The sequence below is a fragment of the Quercus suber genome, unplaced genomic scaffold, assembly GCF_002906115.3.
Source record: "Quercus suber isolate HL8 unplaced genomic scaffold, Cork oak 2.0 scaffold_108, whole genome shotgun sequence".
Taxonomy (NCBI): domain Eukaryota; kingdom Viridiplantae; phylum Streptophyta; class Magnoliopsida; order Fagales; family Fagaceae; genus Quercus; species Quercus suber.
The window spans coordinates 800984-827251 of NW_027069573.1; the positions used below are offsets into that span (position 1 = coordinate 800984).

Sequence of the window (26268 nt, forward strand, 5' to 3'; positions counted from 1 at the left end):
CTAGTTGACTTTCACGCAATTCAGCCTAACCTCTCTGACATTGCTAGTGAGAGGTTTAATATTACCCATCTTGATCATGGAAACACCAAAACCACCAGGGTTGTAGCTGTAGTACCACACTAGCTTATCACTGTCACAACCGTTATTCTTGAAGAGCTCCTGATCAGAATGAAGGAGACCCTTATTTTCCAGCAAAGCCTTGTAGTACACTGTATTGAGTTCCGCTGGAGTTGCATCGAGTGGCGCTGTGTTGTTATCTCCTCCACTTACAGGGCACCATTGTTGCCTGTAGGTTGCAAAGAGTTTGTCAATATGTTGGTATCATTGTAAATCCTAGGACGCAAAGTGATGCTGTGGGCCTTTGAGAGGACAACAGGGTCTCTCAAGTCTAGCCCACAATATTGAAAGTTAGAGGTAAGCTCAGTGAAGTCGGCAAAGGGCTTTGGAAGAGAGTCATTTGAATCTTTCAAGCTTGCATTTCTTACGTCTCTTCGGCCTAATTACAGTTCGAAGAAAAAGAAATGACCTCCCAACTAAAACACAAAGCACAATAATAAGATATATTAAGATTTTGTCTTAGAAAATTTATTGTATTACATCGAATAGAAGGTTATATCAACACTCACAATTTCAACAGAATCACGAGCTGCTACAGCTAAGATGTCTGCACATGAAACCACACTAGCATTGCAATATTTGTCGACCACTGCTTTGATTTCATCAACAACTTCGAAACCCCTAAGTGAACTCGTATTTGGCAACGCTGTCTTCTCACTAATGAAATTTTCTGTGTCATCTAGCAGGTTTGATCCATCACAACCCTGTCATTGCAAACACGAGTTGAGTATTCCAAGAATATGGTTTACTTAAAAATTGATGACGACAAGGAACAGAGTCTTTGTAGTTGGTAAGTTAATCCTACATCCCTTTTCCTTATCCAAGCCCCCTTTCTTTTGTTCACCTTTATTCTGTATATATATTGCATACCATGAGGGTCAAAGGCAACCGTATTTAAACAACGAAAATTGTTATTTAAACACTATAATACATATTTCCATTCACTTTTTCACCTATACGTATTTTTACAAAACTTAAACAATGTTACTAAAAATCTATTACCAAACGGGCCCTTAGATTGATGTAATTTTCTCTAGTGTGCTTTTGAAACAACATTAGGCCTAATTTCAGTTATTTCTTGCAAGAAATTGGAGTTATTTATATGGAATTATACATACATACATATATATATATATATATAATAGGGTAGTTAGAACATCAATTTCATTGTTCGTTAATAGTACCTTCATTGACCTGCAAATGATGGAAATAAACCTGCAACTAATGTAAATGTAATGCTTAACTCACCAACTCTAATGTTATTTATTTTTTGTCTAAGACAAGACCAAGTAATTAGTACTACAAGCATTATTTGGGTGCCACTGCTAGTTGAGGCATGGTTGGATTTTTAGAAAGAAGTTTCAGCCCAAGCAAAAGCCTAGTGCAAAATAGAAGCTAAACGCATCTAATGGAACAATAAGGAGCAAATCTTAAGGAAAACCCACATCACACTTACTTTAACAAATTGGAATTACATATGTCTATAATCTATGATGTAAATAAAATTGAAGATGTTGGATTGTTTGGTTGATCTTATAATATTGTGACATAAACTTTTGAAATTCCACAAATTTACACGTCATTATTTTAATATATATTTTTAATTAAATTTAAATTTATAAATATTATATATTATTAGTGTGGGGCCAGAAAATCAGGCAGCCTCGGCCCACCTCAAGCCAGGCTGAAAGGCCCGCGTCGAGGATGCATATGGGGTCCGAGGATGAAAGCGTGGTGTCTAGCCCCCAAGGAATATATCCGAGGATGACCCCGCCCTTGGACATCCGAGACCTCGGAAGTACACGAGCACCACTCCACCAAAGGAGGGTCTTCTTGAACATCTGAGGAGGAGAGGGGCAAGTGCCACGCGTCGGGGACGGGAGCACGGTGAAGGAGCAAGTCTAAGGCGAGCTGTCACCTCCACATTGAATGCCCTTAACTAACGTTCTGGCCGCATTAATGAGGATAGGACTCCTGAACAGTGCTGTCTTGGGTGCTGCAACCCACAGGAGGAATGGGAATGCGGCTAATGGGACAGGCTCTCAAGTGGTGGCCTGGCTGATCAACGAATGTAGGGTTAGGATCAGTTTAGAGAGGTGTATATAATGTAAGGAGTCTCTCTTGAAAGGGGGACGAAAAATCTGCATTAAGAGGCACTGTAGCAACTTGTATTCTCTCAACCCTTGTAATCAATCTTCAAAGAAATAATAAGAACTCCAAGCTCTGGAAGATAAATCTGAGGAGCATCATTGTGCACCCCAATTTATGTTTAGGTTATTAAGCCCACATGCAACCATGCAGGGCAGTTGCATTCCTTGCTAGGGCCTAGTTCTTGAGCACACTCTCTATAAATTCATTGAAGGGCAAGCTGGGCTTGGGTCCACTCTCTCAACACATAGAAGTGCTCAAACCTGGTCCCTACAATTGGTGCCGTCTGTGGGGAGAAATCGTGCGTCAGTAAGGACAACAGTCAGGCATGGTAGGGTCAGACCCTCACCAAAGGAGTTGAAATCGACACGAACCAGCTAGACCCCAACGTCCGAATGACTATGGCGATACGGGGCACGGCCAGAACAAGGAGAACGGACTATTCCGAGAAGGAAGCGTGCACACCTCGCAAACTAGTGAAAGCCACACGCATAGAAGCGGCCGCGTGCCCTAGGGAGGCGATAACGACCCAGCCACGCGACTGTGAGAGGATAAGAGTCACGCCTTCCAGAGGCGGGACAATAAGGCGGCCATGCAGCGAGAGATAGATGACCTGAAGAAAAAGTTACGCCATGCACAGCGAAAGCGATCCGAGCCTAGCCTTGACTTACCCTTTGACGACGAAAGTGATGACGACTACAGGTAAAGATCGACGACACCCCTGAGTGAAGCTTTCTCCTACGAAGATGAGCGCTATCAGAGGCGTAGGCGTGGCAGCCCCGCCCCTAAGGGCTTGGGAAGTGATGCCATGAGCAGGGCGCTGGACCGACTCTCCAGGTCGCCCTTTACGCGTCGCTTAGACGAGGCAGAGCTCCCTTGGAGGTTCCAGCAGCCAACCTTCACTGTTTATAATGGCAAAACGGACCCCGTGGAGCAAGTGAGCCAGTTTAATCAGAGGATGGCCGTTCACTCTAAGAACGAGGCGCTGATGTGCAAAGTCTTCCCTTCTAGCTTAGGGCCTATGGCAATGAGGTGGTTCAACGGCTTGAGGACGAATTTCGTAGACTCGTACAAACAACTGACCCAGCCTTTGGTTCCCGTTTTGTCACAAATAGCAGACCTCCTCGGCCCATGAGCGCGTTGCTGTCCCTGACCATGCGTGATGACGAGACCCTTAAGGCCTACTCGGACAAGTATTGGGAGATTTACAACGAGCTGGATGGCAAGTACGATGATGTCGCCATCAACACGTTCAAGAACGGGCTCCCGATGGGGCACGGCCTAAGGAAGTCCTTAACTGGTAAGCCTGCCACCAGCGTGCGGCAGCTAATGGACTAGGATTGACAAATACAAACGAGTGGAGGAAGACTGGCTACAAGGCAAAGGGAAGGAGAAAGCTATCCCTCAGGAGAGGAGGGATTCCAGGCCGGATCGATATAACAACGCCCATTCGAGAAGAGATATCATAGGGCAATTTGGGGCGACAAACGCCCAGGTTGTCAGCGCTGTGTTCCGAGAACAGGTGCACAGGGTGCTGGAAAAGATCAAGAACGAACCGTATTTCAAGTGGCTGAATAAGATCTCGGGGGATCCTGAGAAGCGTAATCAGGACCGCTACTGCCAATATCACCAGGACCACGGGCATGCTACGGAGGACTGCAGGAATCTCTGGAACTACCTGGACCAGTTAGTCCGGGAAGGGAGGCTGAAGCATCTCCTGCACCATTCAAGCAGCCAGCAGGGCCAGACCTACTAGGAGCCGCGGAGGGACACCGGCATAGGGCAGCCCGCTGGAACGATTAATGTGATCTTGGCTACGCTAGGAAGAACAGGCATGCGCCCCTCGCGAGTACTATCCGTGGCCCAGGTGGCCATCGGGGAGTCCCAGCCAGAGCCAAAGAGGACCAGAAGTGGCTGTCACCCGACCCTGACATTTTTCGAGGAGGATAAGGATGGGACCACTCAACCCCATGACGACGCTTTGGTGATCACCCTCAGGATTGGGGACTATGACGTCAAAAGGGTGATGGTGGACGGTGGCAGCGCGGCGGAGGTCATGTTCCCCGACCTCTATAAGGGGCTGGGGCTAAAGCCTGAGAACTTGTCGCCCTATAGCTCCCCCTTGATGAGCTTTGATGGGAAGCTAGTCGTCCAGGAGGGCATGATCAGGCTGCCCATCTAGACCGGCCCGGAAGTAGTAGAGGTGGACTTTATTGTGGTCCCCCTACACTGCCATTATGGGAAGGCCTTGGCTCCACACCTTGGGAGGCATCGCCTCTTCCTTGCACCAGAAAGTGAAATTCCCATCTGGAGGCCGAATCCTCGAGATCCGAGGGTGCCAGTCAACGGCAAGGCGGTGTATGGTCGCAGCCACCTCACGTCCGCAAGATACGGAGCCCTCGGCCACCATGGCCGAAAACTTATAGCAGTTAACCACCTCGGTGGCACCAGCTGACACCGCCGCCAAGGAAGTAAGGCTCGAAGGCCTAGAAAAAGTGGTCATCGACGACGACCAGGAAAGGTTCTTTCAGGTTGGAACCTAACTGCCTCCCCGAGAGAAGGAGGAGTTGCTCGAGTTTCTCAAAAGTAACCTTGACGTGTTCGCATGGGACCCCTGTGATGCCCCAGGGTTTGACCCATCCTTCATCTGTCACCGCCTTAACGTCAACCCTTCGGTGACCCCCAAGAAGCAGCCACCCCGATGCCCGTCAAAGGAGCACGCCGAGGCAGTTAAGGAAGAGGTCAATAAACTTAAGCGCGTGGGGGCTATTAAAGAGGTCTTCTACCTCGAGTGGTTGGCGAATACTGTGGTGGTCAAGAAGAAAAGTGGGAAATGAAGGGTTTGCGTGGACTTCACGGACCTGAATAAAGCATGCCCAAAGGACCTCTTTCCAATGCCACGGATAGACCAGCTGGTGGATGCAACTGCAGGCCATCCTCGGATGAGCTTCCTAGACGCCTTTCAAGGCTATCACCAGATCCCATTAGCCTTGGAGGATCAGGAGAAGACGGCCTTCGTGATGCCCATTGGGAACTACAACTACAAGGTGATGCCATTCGGCCTGAAGAACGCTGGATCTACCTATCAGAGGATGATGACGAGAATGTTCGAGCCATTGTTAGGCAAAAACATTGAGATCTACGTTGACGATATGGTAGTGAAGAGCAAATTGGTGTTCGAGCACCTGTGGGACCTCGACTATATATTCGACGTCCTCAGAAAGCACATGCTACAACTAAATGCATCCAAGTGCTCGTTTGGCGTGGGATCTGGTAAGTTCCTAGGCTACATCATCACCCACCGGGGGATCGAGGTTGACCCTGACCAAATCAGAGCTATCCAAAACCTAAGGCCTCCGTAAAACCCCAAAGAGATCCAGAGGCTTGCTGGAATGATCGCGGCCCTGAATCGATTCATTTCCAAGTCGGCCGACCGATGCAGACCGTTCTATCTCCTGCTCAACAAGTGGAAGGGATTTGAGTGGTCCGAAGAATGTGCCACGGCCTTCCAACAACTCAAAGATTACCTGGCCCGGCCACCCATCATGTCTAAACCGGAGGCCGACGAGGTCCTATACGCATATATTGCTGTGGCGCATCACGCTATGAGCCTGGTGCTGATACGAGTTGACGGTGGCGTCCAAAAACCGGTCTACTACGTTAGCAAGTCATTACACGAAGCCGAGGTCAAGTACTTACCCTTGGAGAAAGCCATACTTGCCGTGGTCCATGCTACGCGAAAGCTGCCTCATTACTTCCAAGCTCACACGGTGGTCATCTTAACCCAACTACCCTTGAAGTCTGTACTTCGGGCCGCCAACTACATGGGAAGAATTGTAAAGTGGAATACCGTCCTGGGGGCCTTCGACATTAAATACATGCCTCGGACTGCCAAAAGAGGGCCAGGTTCTGGCAGACTTGACGGCGGAGTTCGCTGAGCCAACTATGGAAGTGGGAACCGAGGGAAGGATCGCTGATGAGAGGCCAATTGGAGCGGTCTCTGTCCCGAGGCCACCATGCTAGAAAGTATATGTTGATGGTACGGTAAGCCAAAGAGGGTCAGGAGTAGAACTAGTCTTAGTGTCCCCTGAAGATCATGTTATAGAGAAATCCCTGAGGCTCGGATTCTCGGCCACAAACAACGAGGCCGAGTACGAGGCATTTTTGCAAGGTATGACCATGGTACAGAAAATGGGAGGAAAGTCGGTGGAGATGTACTCAGACTCGAGACTGGTAGTAGGACAGGGAAAGGGAAAAATGGAAGCCCGAGATCCGAGAATGCAAGAATACCTGAGCCAGGTCAAGCGCTTGCAATCGGACTTCGACCCTTTTAGTCTGTCTCATATCCTTAGGGGTGGGAACAGCCATGCTGATTCATTAGCCACACTCGCAACTTCCTCGGTAGACGGTCTACTTCGAATCATACTTGTGGAGCATCTGGAGAGGGTGAGTGAGGTGGCGAAGGAAGCGATCCCCATCCTTAGGGTCAGAGTGGGTCCCAGCTAGATGGACCCCATTGTGAGATTCCTCAAGGATGATATCCTGCCCCAAGATAAGTCAGAGGCTGAGAAAGTACGAAGAAAGGCTCCCTGGTTTTGGTTGTCCGAAGATCACAAACTATACAGGCACTCTTACTCGGGGCCATACCTGCTATGCATCCACCCCGAAGTAGCAGAATTATTACTCGAAGAGCTGCACGAGGGAATCTGTAGGAGCCACATAGGGGGGAGATCCTTGTCTCACTGAGCCGTCACATAGGGATACTGGTGGCCGGGGATGCAGCAAGAGGCCCAGGAGTTTGTCAAGAAGTGTGACCAATACCAAAGGTTCGCCCCGAATATCCATCAGCCAGGAGGGGTCCTTAATCCCTTGTCCAGTCCATGGCCGTTCGCCCAATGGGGCTTGGACATTGTAGGACCGTTCCCCAGAGCGCCAGGGAATAAGAAGTATCTGTTGGTGGCCACGGACTACTTTACCAAGTGGGTCGAGGCTGAGCCACTGGCCAACATCAGGGACATAGGCGCAAAGAAATTCCTTTGGAGGAACATTGTGACACGATTCGGGGTCCCCTACACCCTCATCTCGGATAATGGGCTCCAATTCGATAGCAAGGCCTTCAGGAGGTACTGTTATGAACTTGGGATCACAAATAGATACTCAACGCCCTCCTACCCTTAGGGAAACGGACAAGCCGAGGCCATCAACAAGGTCATCGTCAGTGGGCTTAAGAAGAGACTAGACAACGCCAAAGGGAGATGGGTAGAGGAGCTGCCCCACGTTCTCTGGATATATCGGACCACGGCCCGACGGTCAACGGGGGAAACACCTTTCGCCTTAACTTATGGTGCCGAGGCGGTGATCCCCCTGGAAACAAGCTTCTCGACGCTAAGGACGAGCTCTTTCACCCTAGGCAACAATGATGAACTGCTAGGGAGGAGCTTGGACTGGTAGACGAACGAAGGGAACGAGCGATGATCCAACTGGCCTGTTACCAACAAAAGCTCAAGCAGGGGTATGATACCAATGTGAGACTCAGACCACTAACGCTGGGGGACCTGGTGCTGAGAAAAGTCGTAGAGGCTGCTAAGAACCCTTCTTGGGGAAAGCTGAGACCCAACTGGGAGGGGCCCTACCGAATTACGTCAGTAGCGGGGATAGGTGTATACTACTTAGAAGATCTAAACGAAAAACCTGTACCTCGTCCATGGAATGTAAATAACCTAAAAAGGTATTATTATTAATGAAGAAGCCTTTTTGGATTCAAATGCTTACCCTATCACGACTATGTATCTCGCGTTTTGACGGCAAAGACCAAGTGTTAGACAGAACCAAGGCATTGCATGATCCTCAGACTCAAGCCTATGGGGAAACTAACTACTTCAAAATATCCTAAGTGTTAGACAGAACCAAGGCATTGCATGGTCCTCGGACTCAAGCCTATGGGGAAACTAACAACTTTAAAATATCCTAAGTGTTAGACAGAACCAAGGCATTGCATGGTCCTCGGACTCAAGCCTCTGGGGAAACTAACTACTTCAAAATATCCTAAGTGTTAGACAAGATCAAGGCATTGCATGGTCCTTGGACTCAAGCCTATGGGGAAACTAACTACTTTAAAATATCCTAAGTGTTAGACAGAACCAAGGCATTGCATGGTCCTCGGACTCAAGTCTATGGGGAAACTAACTACTTTAAAATATCCTAAGTGTTAGACAGAACCAAGGCATTGCATGATCCTCGGACTCAAGCCTATGGGGAAACTAACTACTTTAAAGTATCCTAAGTGTTAGACAAAACCCAGGCATTGCCCTTGAGACATAAGGGGACTGCCCACGCATACATTCCTTCCTATTATCATTGTTACTAACGTGATTGGCCAAGATACAATTCAAGTTAAAATCATGCAAATAAAAAGAAAAGAGAGGAAGCAGATAGCCTGCAAGCAAATAAGCAACCAAAATAGATAAAAAGGGAAATTAAACTCCCATTACAATGATAAGTCCATAGAAGTTGCGTGGCAAGAGCCACATTACATAAAAAAAAAAGAGGGAAAAGAAGAACAACCAAAAAAAAAAAAGGAAGGATAGGAAAAGATCAAGCGAATAGCAAAGGCAAGTTGGACCGAGACGCCAAGGGATCTACTCCTTTTGCTCAGTCTCATCCCTCGTAGATGGCTAGATAGGGGCAACCTCTGGGTCCTCTGAGCTCTAGCCTAAGGGGACGGACTGCAGAGGTACGACGAGAATGGCTACTTCCTCGGTGGTAGGGATCTGAGCACCAAAAGGGACCTCCGCTACCGCTTGGGGCGCCTCCTCGCTTAGGTCTTCCTTGGTTAGCAGCCCCTACCTCCTCAACAACCTCCCCAGCCTCGCGCCATCAGGGGTGGCCTCGCAAATGGCAGGGGGGTAGTATACGCTCTCCGCCTTCCACAAGTCAGACGAGGCCTCTACCCCAACTTGTTTGAGGGCCTCAGCCCAGACCTGGGAGCAGTAGCGCCTACATACCCCGGAACTTGAGCTTTATAAAGAGCCTCTATCTCAGCTACCCCCTCAGCATAGGCTGTAGTCTCGGCTTCCTCTTTGGCAGCCAGGGCCTCCTCCCCGCCAAAATCCGCTTCGACCTTAGCCCGTTGAGCCTTGTCTTTGGCCCGCTTTGCCTCCCTCTAGGCCCCTCGGCCGCAGCCACCTTAGCTTGAAGATCTGCGATCAGCTCCCTCGCGATCCTCAGCTCCTCCTCCGCCTCGCCCAGGCGCCTCGTCTACTCCCTAGCCTGGTTCTGGGCACCAGCAAGACCCGACTCCGCGCTGTCCCGAGCCTGGTCATCGCCTTCAACTCCTCCCTGGCTTGGCGAGGTCAGCCTCGGAGGTCTTGAGGGTCTGGGTAACTTGAAAGCGCCTTTCACGCTCCAGGTCGAGGGCCTTTCCCTGGTCGTTGGCCGCCGCCTCCAACCTATAGGTGGCTTGGACAGCCTGCCAGAGTAACCAATGCATTATAAGCCAACTCCAAAAAAAAAAAAAAAAAAAAGAAGAAAATAAAGGGGGGGGGGAGTCGAAATCATAGTTCTTACCATCCCCAGATATCGCTTAAGACTGAGGAAGACCTGCTTGCTCGTCAAAGAGTCCAGCTCGGCCATGTCCGCCGGGAGCAGCAGGCACCTCTCCAGCGCGTCAGCCATGTGCGCGCCTTCACCCTCATTGAAGTCTTTGGGGGAGGCGTCATCCCTTAAGGGCTCCCCATGGAGCATTGGGGCTGGGAGCCAGGCCTGAGCCTCAGACATGGTGGTGACGACCTGCCTGTCCTGGCTCTTGCCGCCTATCTTAATCTGCTTGGACGGCCGTAGAGTGTTGTCCTCCTCTTGCAAGGACACTGGCTTATCCTCCATAAACATTTTACCCTTATCCTTCTTCTTCTTGGGGTCGGCGGGCACGGACCCAAAAAGCAGGCTCGTCTAAGAAGGAAGAGGAGGAGGAGGGGGAAGCTTTTGTTGGGACTTCCCCGGTTGGCCTTCGATCAGGTCCAACAGGCTGGTGTGTGGTTTCCTCTTGTAACCCATTGTTGGCAGAGGAGAGGCTTTTGAAGCAAGGAGGTCTGCTTCGGTCAAACAAGGGTTGCCCAAGTCCCCTGAAGGGTCCTCGGACTGATCGAACTGGTTGAAAATGTCAAACACTTCCTCTTCCCGCTCTAGATCCTCCTCTACAGCCTCGGCGAATACGTGGGAGGAAGAGGGGACGGCTAGGGTGATAACTTCTGGATCAAAGGGCTCCTCGGGGAACAGAAATCCGTCCTGGGTCACAATAATTTTCTACAGCTGAGGATCATTCGCTCGGATCACGTGCTTCGGAACCGGGAATGATTTCTGAACAGGAGTATACCCCAAGATTTTGTGGGTGGCCTCGTTTACAAAAACTGATGCCCTCAGTACCTTCTGCAAATCCTCATTATTGACTAGGTGGAAGTGGCGCTCAAAGGTTTGCGGGTCTACAGGGAGAAAACACTATCACATTAGTATTAAAAAAAAGGGATAATTACAATTTGCCCACCTGTGGTTTGACCCGATTTCTATGTGCCTACCCGTGGTTCAAATTTTGACACTTTGCCCACCTGTGCTTCTGACCGTTAGCCCTCCGTAACCCACCTCTCCACTCTCCGTTACTCTAACACAGAAAATGTAAAAAATAAAACCACAAACGGATCAAAACACTCCTCACACGAAGAACATGGACAAACATGAAGAACATACACAAACATGAGAAAAAATAAAACTTAAAGAACTCGTTAGAGTACTAAAATAATTTTAGTCAAATTGAAATGGGGAAATTTTCATTTTAAATATTGTTTTAAAGCGTTTATTTGCCAAAGGAAAAAGAAATTAAAAAAAAAAAAAAAGGACGTTTCTTTTTTAGACTCACACAATAAAGAACAAACTGGGCAAAACCTCTCCATCTCATCACCGAAACCCCAAATGCTCAGCACGAAACCTCTCCATCTCATCACCTCCTCTTTCTCTACAAACTTCTTCCTCCATCTTCGCAACGACGTCGTCCCAGCTCCTCACGAACCCATATTCGTAACAGTCGTCGTCGTAGACCGTCTTTGCCTTCGAAACGGCGTCGAATATTTCCTGCAACACCACGATCCGACGGCTCACCTTCCTCCTCGCCTCCCTCACCATCGGATTAACTCCGGGCACAGAGTCCAGCTTCAGTAGCAGACCTATCAGCGCCTCGTTCATCCTCATCGTGGGTCTGAGTATGTAAAATTTTTGCTTCGTGGGTCTGAGTTTGTGAAATTTTTTCGTTCATCGTGGGTCTGGGTTTGTGAAATTTTTTCTTGGTGGTTTAGCAGTTGTGGGTTAGAGTTTGTGACTTGTTTGTGATTTGATTTTGGGTTTGTGATTTGATTGTGGTTTGATTTTGGGTTTGTGACTTGTTTGTGGTTTTGGTGGTTGGGGTTTGAGGTTGAGGGCGGTGGTGGCTATGGCAGTGGGTTTTGGTGGCTGGTGGCAGGGGCATAGAGTTTGAAACTTTGTAACTGATATTCTTAAACTGAAATATGCGGTGACATGAGGTGAAGTTCTGTTTGGCTGCGGAAAAAATTGAGGGACAAGTTTTTGAATTTCTGCATTTTGTACTATGAAATATTTGATAGAAATTAATTTTCTTCGAATTAAAGATTTTTCTTAGTTACTAGAGAACTTAGCTGGAGTTATTTTCTGTTGAAACAAATGGAACTAACGAAGCGAAAATCTTAGCTTAAGTGCTCAACTCAGTGAGAAGCTTGGATTTCTCTTTCTTTTTGTTGTTGAAGTTTTCGTTTGCCTTCTGATCAATCAAAACAGAGCTTAAAGCATAAGAATCTAAATGATTATTTTCGTTATATGTTTGTTACGGTGGTATAATAATGGTGGTAATTAAAACTGGAGGGTGAGGCGGAGATTACAGCCTTGTTGGACAATTCGGGACTTGAATTCAGCTTCATAAAAATGTTCTTAAGCAATCCAAAACCCTAACTTTTGATCTGTTTTGTGTTTTGATTTTGAAAGAAAACGTGTTAGAGTAACGGAGAGTGGAGAGGTGGGTTACGGAGGGCTAACGGTCAGAAGCACAGGTAGGCAAAGTGTCAAAATTTGAACCACGGGTAGGCACATAGAAATCGGGTCAAACCACAGGTGGGCAAATTGTAATTATCCCTAAAAAAAAAAAAAAAAAAAAAAGGAAAAAGACAAGAGAACTTGAACCCCCTCCTACTCCCACTGCCCCACCTGGTACTCCCTCCGTTGTTGGGTAGTGAAGGCCATCATGCCACTCCCCGGACATGATAAGAAAATCCTCGTTCAGCCCCTTGCTGGACTCAGAGAGGCACTGGATGAGTCGTACCCTGTCATCCCTTGTCTTCAGGTAATAGGACTTGCCCTTAAGGAGCTGAAGGTTGTAGCACCAGTTCACGTCATGGTGGGTCAACCTTAGCCCCATCTTCTCGTTCAGGGCGTCCACACAGCCCAAAATCCTAAAGACATTTATTACACACTGGGTGAGGGCTAACCGGAAGTGCGTGAGGTAGCCCCTCATCACCGGCCCCATGGGGATCCTCATCCCCCCTTTGAGGAAGGCGATAACGAGAATCACCACTTCGCCCTCCTGTCTTTGTAAGAGCCAATCCCCATCCTCACAGTTCCTCAGACCTACATTGCTAGGAATCTCATGGTCGGTGATGAATTTCTCCATCGCCTTCTCAGTGTAGACGTACTTCTTAAACCTACCCATCCCAATTGACGCCTAAAGGAACTAAGAAAGAACAGGCGAAGGAGAAGAAGGGGTGAAGAGGAAGAGAGCTCAGAAAGGGATAGAGCGACTTACTGAAAGAGGAGGAGCTCCTCGGACAGGCTTTTTGTGCTGGAGATGTAAGTGAGAGTGTGGTTGAACTCAAGAGGGGCGCGCGAGAATTCTTGACTGCAAATAGGAAACAGGAAGAAGCAGTTCGAATGGGTATTTATACCACAAATCGAAGAACCATGCAGGTTTTCCCGCCCATAAATGCGAGACAAACCTCCACCGTTAGATTGGTAACCCCTCATTGAACGTGGGGAGCACAGAGCCGCCTGAATTTAATGAGGGGCACCTTACGCGCTCCGAAACGTCAGCAACGCGCATTGGGTAGATGAATAGACCCCAGTGCTGACGGGGGGTAAGGCTCGACTAAGCACGGAGCAGGCCCGAGGATGTCAAAATACTTCTCCCCGCCCGAGGATGCGTGTAGCAAGATTTTGAGGGGCTATTGTGGGGCCAGAAAATCAGGCAGCCTCGGCCCACCTCAAGCCAGGCCCAAAGGCCCGTGTTGAGGATGCATGTGGGGTCCGAGGATGAAAGCGCGGTGTCTAGCCCACAAGGAACATATCCGAGGATGACCCCGCCCTCGGACATCCAAGACCTCGGAAGTACACAAGCACCACTCCACCAAAGGGGGGTCTTCTTGAACATCCGAGGAGGAGAGGGGCAAGTGCCACGCATCGGCGACGGGAGCACGGTGAAGGAGCAAGTCTAAGGCGAGTTGTCACCTCCACATTGAATGCCCTCAACTAAAGTTCTGGCCGCATTAATGAGGATAGGACTCCTGAACAGTGCTGTCTTAGGTGCTGCAACCCACATGAGGAATGGGAATGCGGTTGATGGGACAGGCTCTCAAGTGGTGGCCTGGCTGATCAACGAATGTAGGGTTAGGATCAATTTAGAGAGGTGTATATAATGTAAGGAGTCTCTCTTGAAAGGGGGACAGAAAATCTGCATTAAGAGGCACTGTAGCAACTTGTATTCTCTCAACCCTTGTAATCAATCTTCAAAGAAATAATAAAAACTCCAATCTCCGGAAGACAAATCCGAGGAGCATCATTGTGCACCCCAATTTATGTTTAGGTTATTAAGCCCACTTGCAACCATGCAGGGCAATTTCATTCCTTGCTAGGGCCTAGTTCTTGAGTCCACTCTCTATAAATTCATTGAAGGGCAAGTTAGGCTTGGGTCCACTCTATCAACCCGTAGAAGTGCTCAAACCTGGTCCCTACAATTAGAATCTTGACACATTATATTTTCTTTAAATGATATAATATGTAGTTTTATATACAAACATAATTATAATATATGCGCAATGCTAAAATATATACTCTCATGAGTAATTATTCAGTATTTTGAGAGCACAATAAATACATGTTTTCCCCTCTCACATAATGTTAGGTTCTAAAGACTTAGGATTTAATGTATTTAGAACTCTAATATGTAATGTTGGCAAACCATAATCAAAACAGGTTGTTTATTCTTGTTTAGACTTGCTCAAAGTTGTATTATTTATGTAAAGTTGGAGCAAGATGATACAGGATTTAATAATGCCTCTTGGCCTAGTTCGATAGATCGAAGCTTAGGCTCGATCAATTGAAAATCGGGTCAGATGCGTTTTTTTCGGCAGAATTCCAACTCAGCCCTAACTCCTAAAACGTTTAGGATTATATGTTTTTGCCCTAGGTATATAAGGTAAACCCTAGCCACGTTTTAGAGGTTGCTCGTATTGTTGTTTTGTGTAAATCTCTTGTGAGATCTAGATGACTTATCCTTTATACAAAGCTTAGGGTTTTCAAGGAGGAGATGTTATCTACATCTTGATGATCAACTCAGTTACTGCCATTGAAGCTTAAAGATACACAAGCGAGTATGCTTGTACTTGTTGGAGAATCTAAGAAAGAAGGAGCCCGTGGTCTCGGACCTTGCACGTGGTCGTGTCAGTAAGTTCTACTGGTGGATAGCAATAAGAAGTCGAGTGTGGAGGCTTGTAAGTATTATTGTATGAACTTCGATTCTTTCAAGATAGTGGATTCAAGTTTACCTTGAGGATAGTTAGGTTAAATCCTCCCCAGGTTTTAACCGTGTGGTTTCCTGGGTTATCATATATTTGTGTTATTTATATTTCCGCTGCTATATACTTGATATGATTGTTTGATTGTGATAACCTAAATTTGCATAATTTGACTAAGTTAATCACTTGGCTAATTAACTAGGTTGATCTAGTTGGGTTAAGGGGTCTAAAAACCATTCAAGTGGTGCCAGAGCAGGTAGTTCTCTTGTTGTAGATCTTTTGATCTCTAAGTTGATCATTGACCCCTGTTGTCATGGAACACGGACACTCTCTGGTTGTTCCTCCTCACTTTGATGGGAATAATTATGCTTATTCGAAAGTAAGGATGAAAGCATTCCTAAAATCAATTGATGAGAGAGTCTGGAACTCCGTTGAATATGGATGGGAGAAGCCCATTACTCCTGTGAGTGAGTGGCAAACTTCTCAAAAAGAAGCAGTCGGGTTCAATAGCAAAGCTATAAATGACATCTTTAACGCTATTTCTATAGTGGAATTTAAGAGAATCTCTAATATTAAGGTTACTCACACTACTTGGAAAATCCTTCAAACTGTGCATGAAAGCACTAAGACAGTTAAAATTAATAAGTTACAGTAGTTAACATCTAGATTTGAAAGCATTAGGATGTCTGATGATGAATTTTTTGATGAATTCTATGTTAAACTGAATGATATTGTTAATTCTGCCTATAATCTGGGTGAAATCGATGATCAACCTAAAATTGTTAGGAAGATTCTTAGATCCTTGACTGAGGAGTTTAGACCCAAAGTGACTACCATCACTGAGAGCAAGGATGTGGACTCCATTCCTGTTGATGAACTTGTAGGGTCTCTTCAGTCCTATGAGTTAGACCTATCCAAAACTAACAAATCCAAATCAATGGCTTTTAAGTCTATTGATGATGTTGAAGTTGGTGGCTTTGATGATGAGCTCTCTGCTATAGAGATTGCTTAACTTGCCAAAAACTTTAGAAACTTTCTTAAAAATAATAATAGAAAGGCAAGAGGTACAAACACTGTTGAACTTAGAAACTTTTGGAAGAATGATCCCACTAAGGTTAATTACAATGAAAAACCTAGAGAAAAAGTTGGTCAATCTTTAAACATTTCTATGGATCCTCAGTGTTTTGGATGTCAAGGGTATGGTCACATGAAATCTTAACGTCCCACATACTTGAGGTCTAAGGGGAAGGCTATGGCTATAACCCTTAGTGATAATGAAGTTTCTAATGCTAAGTCTAGATGTGACGAGGATGAAAACTTCATTGCTTTCACTGTTACTACTGTATTTAATGAAAGTGTATTTGTTGAAAAGAACCCTTTTGATGGGGAACTCTCTGAAAATGCAGATCTTCAAGAAGCCTACAATAAACTTTGCAAAGTTGCTACAAAGGATGTAATGAATGTTGAATTAGGCTTAAAGAAAATTGCATCTCTTGAGCTTGAAAAGAAAAATTTGCTTGCTAATTTGACTGATACTAATGATCTTTTGAACAATGTGAAAACTGAGAATATGCTCTTGCTTGATAAAGTTAAAACTTTAGAACATAATTTATCTGTTGGTAGATCTGCTAGTTCTAAACTTGATCAAATGCTGAGTATTCAAAAAGCTCATTCTGACAAATCTGGATTAGGTTTTGTTGAAAGCATCTTTGTGTCTGCACCCAATTCTACAAATTTTGTTCCTTCTTCTTCCTCTAAACCCCTTGTGAGTGAGGTTGTGAGTGAGACTATCAAACCTGTAGAAGTCACACCTCCTAGGAAGATTAAGGTTGATCTAAAAGAGTCTAAGCCTAAGAAGTCTACCCTTTCTAAGGACAAGATGCATAGTAAACCTGTTTGGGTTTGTCATTTTTGTGGAAAGTCTGGACACATTTGTCAAAATTGTTATGAGATGCAAGCAGCTAAGTGAGCAAATAAGCTGAAAGTGCCTGTGCCTCAAGCACAAGATCCTATGGCACTTATTGGTGAATTGGTAAAGGCTTTAAACTTTTATTCCAATAATGGAGTTGGAAATCACTCTAATATGAATAAGAACTCCAATGCTCGTATGCATCATCTAAAAGGTTTCGGATGCAAAAGGCTCGATCTAATTGAGTCTTTCTGACATGGTCCTTATGCTTCATTGCTTTATTTTTTGTGACCTTTGTTCTTTGGTTTCTTTTACCTTTTTGTTTCTAGGATTTGCATTGCATAACATTCATGTATTTCATTCTATGATTTTTTTTAAAAATAAAATAAAAAATAAAAAAAGGGAAAAGGAAACAAATTGTGTTTTGTATTCTCTCTCTTGGTTTTTGAAAACAAGGTTGGTCAATTTATTTTCACATAACATATCTTTGTACCTTGTTTAGCTTTGATGAGCTTATTTATTACACTTGACTAGTTGAAGCTTTGTAGTGCATGTTGTGTGGGAAAGATGTTTGTGGTATTTATCACTTTGTCTTAATCTTGAAGTCACATGTTATTTGACTGTCGGACTTAATCTTTTTGAGAAAGGTATAAATAACCATCTCACTACTGTTCACTAGCCAATCATGAATACCTTAATGTATATCGTAAGATTCTGTGCTCGAGAAAATGTAGCACTTGCACAAAAAGAACATAAGCTGTAGCCTCAGTTTAATTTCTTAATGCTTAAAATTGGTGTGTACTATTAGGCTTGATGCCAAATCACATAATTAAAATTGCTGTGTACATTATCCCGGCTTTTAATAAGTTTCTAAACAACTAAAATTTGTGTGTACAATATGAGGCAAAATTTAAGAAACTTACATGGTTGCAAGCTTATGATCTAGGAGATGTGGGAGTTACATGATGTAATTCTTTAGGTGATAGTCTCTTTTAAATTCTATATGATGGATTTTGTAGACTTTGTAGTTGATTTCTATTCATATATCACTTCACATGTATTTAAAGTTTTTGCTAGTTGCACACACTACACAAGTTACTCTTTGCTAAACATTGTACATGTTATTGTGTGTGTTTCTGGTCTAACCAACCAAGTTTGAGAAATACCTTGAGTTTTATGCACAACCAATTTATTACTTAAGAAAAAAAAATGGAGTTTTGTTTGAGAATCTTAATTCTGGAAAACTGGGTTTAAATCTTGGGTTTGTGAATATCATTTCATCTCATACTCATGCATTTATTTCATATTTTTCAATGCTTTGAGGAGAGGTTGCATCAAATTCTAATGATTTTCAAAAATTCATTTTTTTTACAATTTTGATTAATCAAGTTTGTTTTTCTATCAATCGAAATTGCGATTAAAAATTTCTGTAAGCCTCTTTCTGTTTCGATTGATTGAAACTGTTTTTCGATCAATCGAATATAGTGAATCAGATTTTTTAAAAATCAGGGTTTGACTCGTTCAACACACTTTTTCAAAAAGTTTTGAACTTTTCTCTCTCTCTCTTTGACTCAGACAAGCTCACTCATCAAATTTTTGTTGTTTTCCTCCCAATTTTTTGCAAGGGTTTTTCTCCTCTAAGGCCAGTAAGACCTTTATACCCTTTCTTTTGCATTGTTTTTCATGCTTTCATGCATTATTTCGTGTTTTTTGGGTAAATTTTCTGACTATGCATAAATTGGGATTTTTGTTTAATCAAGCCTTATTTTGTGAAATTGATCAATGGGTTTCGTTGCTATATGCATATATTCATGATCTATGATGGTTAATTTGATCAATTTGGGGTCTTGTGAAAAATTAAAGATTCTAGAGCTTATATTGAATCCGATTTGGGGATTTTGTTCAGTTGGGTTAAAATTGATGAAATTGGCTTGTTGTTTTGATGTAATTGATCATTCTTATCTGTTCTCTTTCATGTGTAACAATCAATTCATCAATTTATTTCAAATCATTCAAGTGGTTTTCAAATTTTTTGGGGGTTTTTGTTAGAAACTCTATGCTCAAGCCAATTTTGTGAATTTGAACTTAAAATTGAACCTAGTTTCACTGCATTAGAGCATGCATCATGGCATTTAAAAATGTTCATGTATCATATAGATTTTTGTTCTATATCTGTTTTGTGCTAACTTGTAGTATGCCCTTGGTTTTCTCTTTTTTTATTTTTCTTGGTTCTGCTGTGTGTCCTTGTCCTTTCCTTAGCACCATGCCTAGGAAAACTAGAGCTCATAGGACTCCCTCCTCTTCTTCTAAGTCTCCCTCTAGGAGTGAGTTTTTTAAGGACACCAAATGCAAAGAGACCTTTGATAAGTTGAACAGTAAAAGGAAAATATGGGTTAAGCGTTCTATTATCCTAAATGAGGTTGATCCAACCATTAGGGCTTACTTTGAGAGTCAAGTTTGGTTGTCCTTATTGGAGATAGATCATCCACCTCCGACTGCCTTCATTAGAGAGTTTTATTCGCACCTCTTTTTCCACGTCTATGATTCCAACACCTTTGTTAGGAGTTGGATACGATATGTTGAGTTCACCATTACCCCTAGGGTAGTGGCTGAGGCTTTTGGGGTCCCAGTCGTTAGGCAGCCTGACTATCCTTATGAGGAGTCTTCACCCTTAGATGATGTCATGTCTTACATCACTGGGTCTTCTATCCAGTGGGGTGTTGATCTTCGGATCATGTCCGTTGAGCTTCTTGTGACTATCTATCTTTTTCTTAGGATAGCGTGTCATTCTTTGTGGCCTATCTCTCATCTCTACACCATCCCTATTGAGAGATGTGTGTTTCTGCATGCCCTTGTTTCTGGTGCTTCTATTTCTTTTCCTCATCTGTTTCTCCATTCTTTGAACGAGATTCATAGGAGTAACGCTGTTGGTCACGCTCTTGTCTATCCTATCTTCATTCATAGGATTTTGTTATTTTTAGGTTTAGATGGTTTCCCCGCATCTGAGCCCGTTCATGTTACTAGTCCCATAGGTGCCTCTTTTCTTTGTCTGAGGGCTGCACATTTGAGGCCTCCTCGTGTTCAGTCTTCTGGAGTTGCACCCCCTCCTTCCTCTTCTACAGGTGATACACAGGCTGAGGCGTCTGGTGTTGCTACTGCTGCTGATGTTCCTCCACTGACTACTTCAGATGCTTGTGACATTCGACGTACATTGGATCATGTCGTGATTGTTCAGGCGACTTAAGGACAGGTTTTGGTGGACTTGCTCAATGAGGTTCGTGCTTTGCGTGCAGAGTTTTCACTTTTTAGACGATCTCCTACGCCACCTCCTTTTGATGATGGATTGTGATTGACCTTTGACATTCTGTCACAAAAAGGGGGAGTAGATTTTGGAGTACCTTGTAAAGTTTTTGCTGATAGAGGGAGTTTTGTGATTCTTTGGAATCTGTGGTGATTAGACTGCATCTAGGAGTTGCACCTTGTATTTAATTTCTTTTGGCTCTAGATGTATTTTTGATGAGCTATTCATGTTAGGGGGAGATACATTTATTTTGTTTCTTGTTTCACTGCTTATTGACTTATATTTTGTGAGTTATTCATTTGATATATGTCTTTATTTTGTGTATTTGTGAAATCAAGAATTTATTTTGTTTACTTGTATTTTCCACACATACGTTTATGCATTTGTTGAGCATTTTAGGAAATACAGGTTAATTCAATTGAGTTGCTGTCTACACTTGCAACTGATGGATAGTAGTTAGGATTGGATTTGTTATATAAAGAGCTATACTTTGTAAACTTTGAGTTTTTAGTTGTGTTTTGTCATAGATTCCAAAGGGGAAGTTTGTTAGGTTCTAAAGACTTAGGATTTAGTGTATTTAGAACTCTAATGTGTAATGTTGGCAAACCATGATCAAAACAGGTTGTTTAGTTTTGTTTAGACTTGCTCAAAGTTGTATTATTTATGTAAAGTTGAAACAAGATTATGCAGGATTTAATAGTGCCTCTCGGCTTGGTTTAATCGATCGAAGCTTAGGCTCGATCAATCAAAAATCGGGTCAGATGCGACTTTTTTGCAGAATTTCAACTCAGCCCTAACTCCTAAAATGTTTAGGGTTATATGTTTTTGTCCTAGGTATATAATGCAAACCCTAGCCACGTTTTAGAGTTTGCTCATATTGCTGTTTTGTGTAAATCTCTTGTGAGATCTAGAGGAGCTTTCCTTTATACAAAGCTTAGGGTTTTCAAGGAGGAGATGTTATCTACACCTTGATGAACAACTTAGTTGCTGCCATTGAAGCTTAAAGGTACAAAGGTGGGTGTGCTTGTACTTGCTGGAGAATCCAAGAAAGAAAGAGTCCGTGGTTTCGGAGCTTGCATGTGGTTATGTTAGTAAGTTCTATTGGTGGGTAGCAATAAGAAGTTGAGTGTGGGGGCTTGTAAGTCTTATTGTATAAACTTCAATTCTTTCAAGATAGTGGATTCAAGTTTACCTTGAGGATAGCTAGGTTAAATCATCCCCAGGTTTTTACCGTGTGGTTTCCTGGGTCATCATATCTTTGTGTTATTTATATTTCTGCTGTTATATACTTGATATAATTGTTTGATTGTGATAACCTAGATTTGCATAATTTGACTAAGTTAATCACTTGGCTAATTAACTAGGTTAATTTGGTTGGGTTAAGGGGTCTAAAAACCGTTCACATAATAACAAATTTATGGTCAGATCCACTGTATATGAATGTGAGAGGGGATAACTTTTTTCATTTTTTCACTACACGGTCCAGAGCTTGCCAAGCAAATTTTTCTTATTCTTTCAATGATACCACAGAAGAGATCATAGGGTAATTATCGATGTTTGCTAAGTTCCATGGAGATCAACTGAGGTGGGGAGATATATGTTTATGTTGGCGAAAAGGGACAAAATTAACTATAAGAAAACTTGGTGGGAAAATTATAGTAAAGAAAGGAAAGTTTTTGAATTTTCTATAAGGTTACAAAACATTTAATAAGATGTTGGAGAGAGTTAATGACACTCTCTATCTACCATTAGATTTAATAGGAATTAATGGTTTAAAAATGTTTAACTCTTGTAAAGTTATACCAGGTGTAACTTTTATAAAGTTACACTAGGTGTAACTTGAACCTCTCTCTCTATCTCTATCTCATATATATATATATATATTTATACATTTTTTAAGAACTAACAACTTTAATATTACTTTCATTGACCTGCAAATGATGGAAAAAAACTTGCAACTAATGTAAATGTAATGCTTTACTCACCAACTTTAATGTTACTAATTAATTTCTTGTCTAAGATAAGACCAAGTTATTAGTACTACAAGCACTAACCAGATGCCATTGCTAGTTGAGGTATGGTTGGGTTTTTAGAAAGAAGTTTCAGACCCCAAGTAAATGCCTAGTGCAAAATAGAAGCTAAACATATCTAATGGAAGAGAAGTGTTATGTTCACAACATTTACATAATATTTTCATAACAAATTATAGGTGGTAAGTTGTTATGATTCCAATTTAAATTCAAAACTTAAATTACTTTTTTACCCACTCATAACAACCTCTAATAACTAACCACTTAAAATTTATGGGGAAAATGTTGTGGACATAGTATTACTCCTAATGGAACTACAAGAAGTAAATCTTAACAACACCTACATATATCACACTTACGTTAACAAATTGGAATTATTTATATGGAGTTATATATATATATATATATTTATATGTATATATGTAGCCTATAACCTAAACAAAAATAAAAAAGCAATTGACTAATAGTTTACCTCATAATATTGTGATATAAACTTTTGAGGTCTCACAATTTTAAATATCATCATTTTAATATATATTTTTAATTATATTATATATTATTAGAATATTATCACATTGTATTTTCTTTAAATGGCATAAAAATAAGTTTATAGATCAAACAAAAAATAGCATCCGATTTGAATTGACATGCATGTTAATGAAAATGCAATTTAAGAGTTAGATTTTTAAAATGGACAAAGTTTAGCCATAAAATTGGTTGTAACTTAAAATTATAATTTTACTCAATATCTTTTTATTGGAGGTGAATTTTGACAAATTCACCATTGGATTACATCTTCTTCTTATATCAACTATGCTTGTAAAATTTATGAAAAATTAAAGATCAATAACTATGTCATTAATAAATTGATTAAATTGCAAGTTTTTGTATTTTAGTGTGTGTTTGGATACCAATGAAAAATTAAAATTATTTTCATATTCAGCTTATTTTTGCTACTATTCATGGGCCTTACTGCACTTTTTAGTACTATTCATGAATCTCGCTGTACTATTCTAACTAACTTTTACCTTTATTTACAGTACTTTCAGCAATAAGTTTTCAGTTTCAGCAAAAGAAGTGGCATACAAACAGACCCTTAAAATCAATAGCTAAGTTTATAGATCATATAGTAAATAATATCCAGTTGACACAAAATTTGACATGTGTATTAAGAGCATGAAGAACATGCAATTCAAAAGTTAGATTTTCAGCAATAAGTTTTCAGTTTCAGCAAAATAAGTGGCATACAAACAAACCTTTAAAATCAATAGCTAAGTTTATAGATCATATAGTAAATAATATCTGGTTGATACAAAATTTGACATATGTATTAGAGCATAAATAACATGCAATTCAAAAGTTAGATTTTCAAAATATGTAATAATATTTATTTTATTGAGTAAGGTTGTAGTCTTAGACTACAACCAATTTTGTAACTAAACTTTTTCTTTTTAAAATTCACATTGAATAAAAAAAATATAAGAAGAATTTGAAGAGTTTTATTTCAAATTAGTTTGGAGAGAAACTTTGTCCACAGAATGGCGGAATATGTAGTTTGATATGCGAAAACAATTACAAGAAATTTCTTTTTTTTTTTTTACAAGATAGAAATTCTACTCTAGTCCAATCTAAGTGTATACGTGTCTAAAGCTCCCTCTTGGAGGCTTGAACACTGGCTCTTTCTCCCTATACCTAACAAACACTTATACTTGTGGAGTGATCATCGCACCAAGGGTGCGCAATGGTAATAAATGTCTGTTGCTAGAATATATAGTTTCATAAGTAACTATTCAATGTTTCAGGAGTATAATGAATGCATGCTCGATCCCTCATATAATTGTTTATTTTATTTTATTTTATTTTATTTTATGGGCCCTCACATAATTGTTAGTTTTACATTTGTTAGTATTATAAATTTGTAATTTTGAATAATATTGAACAAATGTCAGACATGCTATTAGACGTGAATCACACATTTACGGTTCCCCCAAAGCACTGAATTACCATAATTATCGAATTAGTTTCATAAATAAATAAAATTATAACAAATACCTATAATTTATATTAAAAAGTAAGTCTATAATATATATATTAAACTTTTCCATACAATAAGATACGCATCTTCAGGAAAACTCATATGAGAGCATCTCCAACAGGTTGTGTATCCGGGTATATTAGCTAAAATTTGGAGAATTTGTGCACTGTTCATGCTTCAACAGTTTTGGTAAACCTAGATTTTTTTTTTTTTTTTTTTGGGCTTATAAACAGTAGCCCATCAAGTCTGATGGGCTACTGTACATTAGCTATTGAATTTTTTGTCTTAAAATATTACTGGATTTCTTATATTAATTCTTTCTCTCTCCTCCTCTGGATTTCTTTTTTTCTCTCATTCTCTTCGTTGCTTCTTTTTTTTTTCTCTCTCTCTCTCATTCTCTCATTCTCTTCGTTGCCGTTGCTTCTTTTTTTCTCATAAACCAAATGAAATTAGAAAAATAAAAGAAAAAAGAAAAAAGATAGACTTGTTCATAAGCAAAAGAATTAATCCAAACACAAAATACAAAATAAAATCCTATTCTTAAAATAAAGTTGAATCAGAACAAGCAAATATGAAAAAAAAAAGAAAAAAATTGAAGAACAAGCTGATCTGACCCAAGCCGATCAGTGGGGAGGATGACAAGCAACGGCTGGAGTGGCACTGAAGGCCCAAGCCGATCTCTCCTCCTCTCTCTCTCTCTCTCTTCTCTGATGTGAAGAAATGATGTTGCTAGAAGGTTTTTGAGGAGAAAAAGAAATAAAAGAAGGGGGATAGAGGACACGTGTGTGGAGGAGAATGATATGAAAAAATAAAAAATAATATAAAGAATAAAAAATCCTAATTGAGAAATTCTACAACAAAATTTTCACAATATTTCACAATAAATTTTAAATAACAGATTGTTATTAGTTAATATTGGCGAGAAAAAAAAATTTCAGTGGTGAGTTCAAATTAGAACTAGTAACAACTTTTCACATAAATTTTGTTGTGAAAGTATTGCGTAAAATGTTATGGATATAATACTTCTCATTTAAAAATATAGTTGTTAAAAAAAGAATAAATGATGATAAAAAAAGAATAAAGAATTAATGAAGAAATAATATTTAAATGAGATACAGAATGGGATAGAGAATCTGTTGGAAGTGTATTTGAAAAAGTGGGTAGGTAAAAGCTAAATGTCACTGTTCATTTTTCAAACAGTACAAAATTTGGAGAAGTTGTTAGAGATGCTCTGACACTAATTATAACAAAGCAATCATGGAAGTGCAAGCGTAGTAGTGAAGCTCCCATGTGAGGTTCACGTCTAATAGCCTGTTTGACAACTGATTTGATAATATGCAACGCCCCAGGGCATACATTCTGGTAAAATTCAGCACTTAATAATTGTTCAGATGTACTTGTAGGGATCAGAATGGCAGCAAAAGAAAATATGAAACACACTAGAAATGATTGAAGAGCAGCCATGGCCCATGGGTATTACTATAAGTTAGATCAGGCACACCAATTTGTAAGAAGTAGTACCGGTACTACTTCTTACAAATTGGTGTGCAACTAAGGCTAAGAAGTTTGTGTTTATATAGATGGAATATGAGAACATCACACCATTAGTTAACTGCTTATTTCCACCATATTCGTAATAGTTTTTGGTTGGTACGTATGATGATTCTTTAAGTAGAGAATGATGAATGGAGGAATACATATTGTTTATATCATTGACTAAAAACAAGTCTTTGAAGTTGCGCATTCCTTTGTTTAAAAAAAGAAAAAAGAAAAAAAAAGAAAAAAAAAAAAAAAAAAACAGTTGCGTTCCTAATACCGGATATGATCAGATATATTGCTATATTATGCTGTATGTTTGCCCTAATTGAGACCTTAATTCCTGAACTTAT

At 41.5% G+C, this 26268-nt stretch overlaps 1 pseudogene; it reads right to left on the reverse strand.

Moving 5' to 3' along the window:
- LOC111985945 (peroxidase RIP1-like) lies at positions 1-25843 on the reverse strand (annotated as a pseudogene).
- Positions 25844-26268: the final 425 nt, after the last annotated feature.